The sequence below is a fragment of the Salmo salar genome, unplaced genomic scaffold (genome assembly GCF_905237065.1).
Source record: "Salmo salar unplaced genomic scaffold, Ssal_v3.1, whole genome shotgun sequence".
Lineage (NCBI taxonomy): Eukaryota > Metazoa > Chordata > Actinopteri > Salmoniformes > Salmonidae > Salmo > Salmo salar.
The window spans coordinates 89,289-97,628 of NW_025547649.1; the positions used below are offsets into that span (position 1 = coordinate 89,289).

General features: G+C 37.7%; 1 long non-coding RNA gene across 2 annotated transcripts; it reads left to right on the forward strand.

Moving 5' to 3' along the window:
* Positions 1-990: 990 nt before the first annotated feature.
* Positions 991-5,196, forward strand: LOC123732141 (uncharacterized). 2 transcript variants are annotated; one of them, XR_006762995.1, is made up of 3 exons: positions 991-1,457; positions 1,862-1,918; positions 4,114-5,196. It is a non-coding gene; the product is annotated as an uncharacterized lncRNA (long non-coding RNA). The 2 variants fall into 2 exon arrangements; XR_006762994.1 differs by lacking the exon at positions 991-1,457 and having other exon boundaries at positions 1,673-1,918.
* Positions 5,197-8,340: the final 3,144 nt, after the last annotated feature.

An 8,340-nucleotide genomic window follows, 5' to 3' on the forward strand; every position in this document is an offset into this window, starting at 1 on the left:
AGACAAAACAATCATAATGAATCAGATTACATGGCCCCCAGGCTATATGAATATAAAGACATGAGACAAAACAATCATAATGAATCAGATTACATGGCCCCCAGGCTATATGAATATAAAGACATGAGACAAAACAACCATAATGAATCAGATTACATGGAGAGGGGGGGACCTGATCCTAGATCATAATGAATCAGATTACATGGAGAGGGGGACCTGATCCTAGATCATAATGAATCAGATTACATGGAGAGGAGGACCTGATCCTAGATCATAATGAATCAGATTACATGGAGAGGGGGGGACCTGATCCTAGATCATAATGAATCAGATTACATGGAGAGGGGGTACCTGATCCTAGATCATAATGAATCAGATTACATGGAGAGGGGGGACCTGATCCTAGATCATAATGAATCAGATTACATGGAGAGGAGGACCTGATCCTAGATCATAATGAATCAGATTACATGGAGAGGAGGACCTGATCCTAGATCATAATGAATCAGATTACATGGAGAGGAGGACCTGATCCTAGATCATAATGAATCAGATTACATGGAGAGGGGGGGACCTGATCCTAGATCATAATGAATCAGATTACATGGAGAGGGGGGGGACCTGATCCTAGATCATAATGAATCAGATTACATGGAGAGGAGGGACCTGATCCTATATCATAATGAATCAGATTACATGGAGAGGGGGGGGACCTGATCCTAGATCATAATGAATCAGATTACATGGAGAGGGGGACCTGATCCTAGATCATAATGAATCAGATTACATGGAGAGGGGGGGACCTGATCCTAGATCATAATGAATCAGATTACATGGAGAGGGGGGACCTGATCCTAGATCATAATGAATCAGATTACATGGAGAGGAGGACCTGATCCTAGATCACAATGAATCAGATTACATGGACAGGGGGACCTGATCCTAGATCATAATGAATCAGATTACATGGAGAGGGGGGACCTCATCCTGATTCAGCACTCCTCCTTTGAGACACTGCCTTTATGAATAAGGAATGCTGTTGTAAAGTGTAGTTACAGCAGGTGTTTACTGCCATCTAGTGGAAGATACCAATAAAACACTTTATTATCAGGGTGGGGAGATGGCTGAGTGCAGGATCCATGGTGAGATGACAAAAGAGGAAAACACACTATATGGAGAGAAGTACAAATAAAGTATTTCTGAACAATAAAGAACAGATTAAGATAATGAATACCTGGAATGACATATTATTACTAGTTAGTAGAGGCTCTTCTGTCATCATTATTTACCCATACACCGGTGACGTCAGAAGGGACGTGATTTCCTCATATGAAAGTGAAAGTAACTGTGTAGTCTACACCGTTACAAAATGACTGTAGAAAATGTAGCGCACATTTCTCTGCAACATTAGAAGTAGGATAAATGTGTTGATTTGAAGGACAGACGTACAGACTCTGGTAAGTCTTGGCTACATATAACTATTATAAAGTTAGGTCGTAGTCAGACATTCAATAGACAGAGTAGGCTTGAGATATGATTCTTTATCATGCTGACCAACCTGGGCCCGTTTTCCACGATGGAATTTAGGCTTAACGCTGGAAACGCATAAGAAGTGGTAAACGATAATTAACAAAATACAAAGTTGAGTAAACGCTATTTTACAAATAAAAGGTGCTTAAGCGCGTTTACGTGGGTTTACCCTCCACTACATCCCCGTTGATGTGGTGTGCAGCGTAGAGTGTATAGTCATTTAGTCTCTATAGACCAGGTGGCCAGTTGGTGAGAAACTGTTCAGATGGGGTGGTTTAGACCACTGCACCACCCAGGAGGTGACTGAAAGTAAATATGTGATTTTGTACAGGATCCATTTTGAGATGACAGAGCAGAAAACACTATATGGACAATACTGACAAATAAAGTAAGTATTTATGAACAATAATTCATTCTAAATGACAGAGTATGTGAATGAATACCTGGAATGAGATATTACTAGTTAGAAGAACTGTTGAGCTGACTTGCTGACAGCAGTTTTCAAAGTGGAAACTAATCAGTAGGTCTACATGTTATCAGTAAAACGTCTGGTAAAGATGGTGGAGGAGCTTTTACATTATATGGTTTTATGTTTATCTCAGGGTTTCTCATCCTTTGGTTCTTATCCAGCACGTACACACCTTACAGGGGAAAAACACAACTAAACCTGATTTCCAGTAAATTATAAGTTTAGCTAAAATAATGTAAGAGAGATGTCTTGAAGAAGGACTATAACATTTTTTAATCAAGATTCAGAACAATGTCACGTTACTGCTGTCTCATGTAACTGACTGTTAGCCCCACCCTCTGGTTACTGTTGTTATGTGAAGAGTGACTCCTTGACTACAGTTGTAACTGACTGTTAGCTCCACCCTCTGGTTACTGTTGTTATGTGAAGGGTGACACCTTGACTACAGTTGAAACTGACTGTTAGCTCCACCCTCTGGTTACTGTTGTTATGTGAAGAGTGACTCCTTGACTACAGTTGTAACTGACTGTTAGCTCCACCCTCTGGTTACTGTTGTTATATGAAGGGTGACTCCTTGACTACAGTTGAAACTGACTGTTAGCCCCACCCTCTGGTTACTGTTGTTATGTGAAGGGTGACACCTTGACTACAGTTGAAACTGACTGTTAGCTCCACCCTCTGGTTACTGTTGTTATGTGAAGGGTGACACCTTGACTGCAGTTGAAACTGACTGTTAGCTCCACCCTCTGGTTACTGTTGTTATATGAAGGGTGACTCCTTGACTACAGTTGAAACTGACTGTTAGCTCCACCCTCTGGTTACTGTTGTTATGTGAAGGGTGACACCTTGACTACAGTTGAAACTGACTGTTAGCCCCACCCTCTGGTTACTGTTGTTATATGAAGGGTGACACCTTGACTACAGTTGAAACTGACTGTTAGCTCCACCCTCTGGTTACTGTTGTTATATGAAGAGTGACTCCTTGACTACAGTTGAAACTGACTGTTAGCTCCACCCTCTGGTTACTGTTGTTATGTGAAGGGTGACACCTTGACTACAGTTGAAACTGACTGTTAGCTCCACCCTCTGGTTACTGTTGTTATGTGAAGGGTGACTCCTTGACTACAGTTGAAACTGAATATAAGAAAGTATCTGTACAGGGTCATTTTGAGATGACAGAGCAGCTCATAGTTTAACCTCTAAACTGCAACTCAGTTTCCAAGTAAAGTGAGTATTTCAGGTTAATAATGTAGAATAAAGTAGAGGGAACATTTGGAATCCACTAAACTAGTGTAGGAGTGCTGCTGAGTCATTCCTACCATGTGGTGTCTTTTCTGTCCACAAGAAATATCAGTTCTTATTTAGTGTAAAATGTGGATTCAAAAAGGCTTTAAATATCAGGTGTCCTTTACCTTATAAACACCAAAATATGGATCCTGAAAGGGAATGTTATGCATTTTAACACTTTTTGTCAGAAGATGTAGGCGTTTTTGTCCCCAGGTGTTATTTATCAACTTCTACAAGAAATATAAGCCATAAAATAACAAAATGTTAAACTGTTTCTTCATTATTTTATAGTCCTAGTTGAAGTCTCTTTCATCAATGACTTTTTCATGATTATTGTATTTATCTATCCATAGGGGAAGCCTGGGCAACTGAAATGTCTGAGCTTTTTCAACAGTGTAACTATGAACATCTGTACCAAAACCAAATGAAGGGAGACATAGATATGATTAAAAAACAACTGTTGATGCGACATGAAAAAAAGATGGGTGGAGGAGATGAATCATAAACCCAAATTGAGAACCTTTTGTTTGATTCAGGGTGAATTGGTGTGTGAGAGATATATTATGTATAACCTACCTAAAAGCAAGAGATCTCTATGTGCACAGGGAAGATCAGGGATATTGTCTCTGTGTATTGAAACAGGTCAGATCAGGGATATTGCCTCTGCGTATTGAAACAGTTCAGATCAGGGATATTGTCTCTGCGTATTGAAACAGTTCAGATCAGGGATATTGTCTCTGCGTATTGAAACAGTTCAGATCAGGGATATTTCCTCTGAGTATTGAAACAGGTCAGATCATGGATATTGCCTCTGAGTATTGAAACAGGTACGATCATGGATATTGCCTCTGAGTATTGAAACAGGTAAGATCAGGGATATTTTCTCTGAGTATTGAAACAGGTCAGTATTGTGGTGAAATGGAGGAAAGACTATGTAACTATTGTGACCTTAAAGAAATAGAGAATTAAACTGATTTAATCCTCTATTTCCTTTTCTACCATGATATACGCTTGCTCTTATTCCAGAAAGACCACCAGATATACCCTGGCAGTATGTGATGAGTGATGAGGAGAAATTGAAATGTTTTTTTGTCCATTGTGTATTTCCGTTTGTGGAATATTTAGATCAATCCTGGAATATAAGAAAAATGTTTACCTATAATTAAATTGTAAAAATATTTAGCTTCTGCGTGGTAAATGGTACATGTGTATATAGATTGTGTATAGACTTGTCTCCCATATGAGTCTTCTATGTGGTAAATGGTATGTGTATATATAGATTGTGTATAGGTTTGTCTCCCATATGAATCTTCTATGTGGTAAATGGTATGTGTATATAGATTGTGTATAGACTTGTCTCCCATATGAATCTTCTATGTGGTAAATGGTATGTGTATATATAGATTGTGTATAGACTTGTCTCCCATATGAATCTTCTATGTGGTAAATGGTATGTGTATATATAGATTGTGTATAGACTTGTCTCCCATATGAATCTTCTCTTTGTGTCAGACTGGGTTCAAATTCCTTCTGTTTATTTTTCTGGGTTGATGATTCACCTCCTCTACCCATTTTCTGTATTTATTTATCTGTATATGTTATGTATGTATATATATACAGTATGTATATATGTATGTATGTGTATATATACAGTGTGTATATATGTATATTATTGTTCTGCTCTAGGGATATAATTATTGTTTGCATCACCTTATTTACTATTATGTATTGATTTTTACCTTATTTTTTTCACTATTCATGCGATGCCCAATGCAGAGAACACCGGAAGGAGAATTATCATTTAATTACCACAGTCAATTATTGTAATGTTTGTTTATGTGGCAATTAACCCCATAAGGGATGGGTTGCCAGTTGGCGATTTGACACGGAAATAAAATATCATTCATTCATTTGTTCATTCATTTTTCATTCATATTATTTAATTTAAGTTTTTCTGTGTACCCCTAATATCACTTTCCACCCTGTTAGTTTGCTGTAATTCCTAGAGCAACACATAGAACACCAGCTTGTTTGTACGAGTCACAGTTTACAATAGAGAGGTAACATAATAGTTTGTTGGCCAAACCGTTCACACTCCACACACGATTTTGTGAGAAGACAGATTAGTCTGACAAACACCACTCTAGCTCTGACAACTAGATCATAGTGAATCAGATTAAATGGAGAGGAGGGACCTGATCCTAGATCATACTGAATCAGATTACATGGAGAGGAGGACCTGATCCTAGATCATAATGAATCAGATTACATGGAGAGGGGGGGACCTGATCCTAGATCATAATGAATCAGATTACATGGAGGGGGGGGACCTGATCCTATGTCATAATGAATCAGATTACATGGAGAGGGGGGGACCTGATCCTAGATTATAATGAATCAGATTACATGGAGAGGAGGGGGGACCTGATCCTAGATCATAATGAATCAGATTACATGGAGAGGGGGACCTGATCCTAGATCATAATGAATCAGATTACATGGAGAGGGGGGACCTGATCCTAGATCATAATGAATCAGATTACATGGAGAGGAGGGACCTGATCCTAGATCATAATGAATCAGATTACATGGAGAGGAGGGGGGACCTGATCCTAGATCATAATGAATCAGATTACATGGAGAGGAGGGACCTGATCCTAGATCAGCTCTGAGACACTTCCTTTATGAATTAGGGCCCAGGAGTCACCAGGACCAACTTTAAATTGCTCTGGATAAGAGCGTCTGCTCAATGACTAAAATGTAAAATGAGTCACCAGGACAGGCATTGACAGGACGGTCACAGCCACACGTTCACTGGTGAGGTAGGACACAAAATAACTGATAGATAGGAACAACAGTAATGATACATGGTTAGGTAGGACACAAGATAACTGTTAGATAGGAACAACAGTAATGATACATGGTGAGGTAGGACACAAGATAACTGTTAGATAGGAACAACAGTAATGATACATGGTGAGGTAGGACACAATATAACTGTTAGATAGGAACAACAGTAATGATACATGGTTAGGTAGGACACAAGATAACTGTTAGATAGGAACAACAGTAATGATACATGGTTAGGTAGGACACAAGATAACTGTTAGATAGGAACAACAGTAATGATACATGGTTAGATAGGATACAAGATAACTGATAGATAGGAACAACAGTAATGATACATGGTGAGGTAGGACACAAGATTACTGTTAGATAGGAACAACAGTAATGATACATGGTTAGGTAGGACACAAGATAACTGTTAGATAGGAACAACATTAATGATACATGGTTAGGTAGGACACAAGATAACTGTTAGATAGGAACAACAGTAATGATACATGCCCTCAATGTGAAGTGACATTAAACCATAAATACAGAGCACAAGTACCACCCTTTTTATATAAACCTTTTAAGGTAGTAAGAAAATAAACATTCACTTAATATTTCAATAAAGAAGTCAATTAATCACCTGCTAGCAATAACTAGCGTGACATTACAGTGCACTGATTGACGGTGCTAGTTAACTCGTCATTAACATGGCTAGCCAAGCCAGCAGACACTTGATAAACTTGCAGAAATATGCTTTAAATACACAATAAATATATACATAGTCACATTCACTATTGACTTTGTGATCTATGAACCAGTGTTCCAGATACACTATAGTGTTTTAGAGTTTTAAACAGTTTTTATGTCCAGCAGAAGGAGACGTCCTGTCAGAATATCTCTGACTGAACAGCAGGCAGACCAACTTTCCAAATAGGGGAGAAGCACTCAAAACCCTCTACTTGTTCTTTCAAGGAAAATAATACAGAAATGGTAAGTCTGAAGACCTCTCGTATTAACAACCTTACTACAATGGCAGCAAATATTTTTTTATGAATTCGACAACACATAATGAAAGGAAACGTTATTAATATCACCCCTCTTTCTGAGGTGAATGGTTTCCCCCACTACTCTCCCGGAACTGCGGTGTTCTCTGATATCCCGTTCACGAGTATCCCTGTAGCCATAAATAAACAGAATATTCCTCATTTCAATTCAAATGGGTTAAATTAAATAGTAACGTTAACTGAAATCTGGACACTGACTGTAGGCCTATAATCTAATATAATATTAACTGAAATCTGGACACTGACTGTAGGCCTATAATCTAATATAATATTAACTGAAATCTGGACACTGACTGTAGGTCTATAATCTAATAAAATATGAACTGAAATCTGGACACTGACTGTAGACCTATAATCTAATATAATATGAACTGAAATCTGGACACTGACTGTAGTGACTGTAGGCCTATAATCTAATATAATATTAACTGAAATCTGGACACTGACTGTAGGTCTATAATCTAATAAAATATGAACTGAAATCTGGACACTGACTGTAGGTCTATAATCTAATATAATATTAACTGCAGAATTATGCATTTCTTGAATTTAAATGAAACAACAAATGATAATTTAGGGGTGGAGAAATATTATTTATTTCAGTATCTCTTGAGATAATGTGAATGAGAGTGTGAGGTGTTATCTTTTACAATATGATGCAAGCAGACAGTATTTTCAACCTTATCAGAAACGTGTTTCATCGTTTTCTCAGCTTTTCATTTCCTTAAAACCCTTCAGACTGATGAGATATGGACATTTTGCACAGGACCAGTCTTTCCACTGTTCTGGAGTTATTGCGTTTTCTCCCCGGTCCCTAAACTAAACGTCAATTTTACTAGTGTTAACTAGTAGATAACTAATGCATTCATTCTATCAATGTAAATTATTATTCTGGAGAGCACTACTTTATTTAGTCTATCAATGTAGAACATTATTCTGGAGAGAACTACTTTATTTAGTCTATCAATGTAAAACATCATTCTGGAGAGAACTACTTTATTTAGTCTATCAATGTAAAACATTATTCTGGAGAGAACTACTTTATTTAGTCTATCAATGTAAAACATTATTCTGGAGAGAACTACTTTATTTAGTCTATCAATGTAAAACATTATTCTGGAGAGAACTACTTTATTTAGTCTATCAATGTAAAAC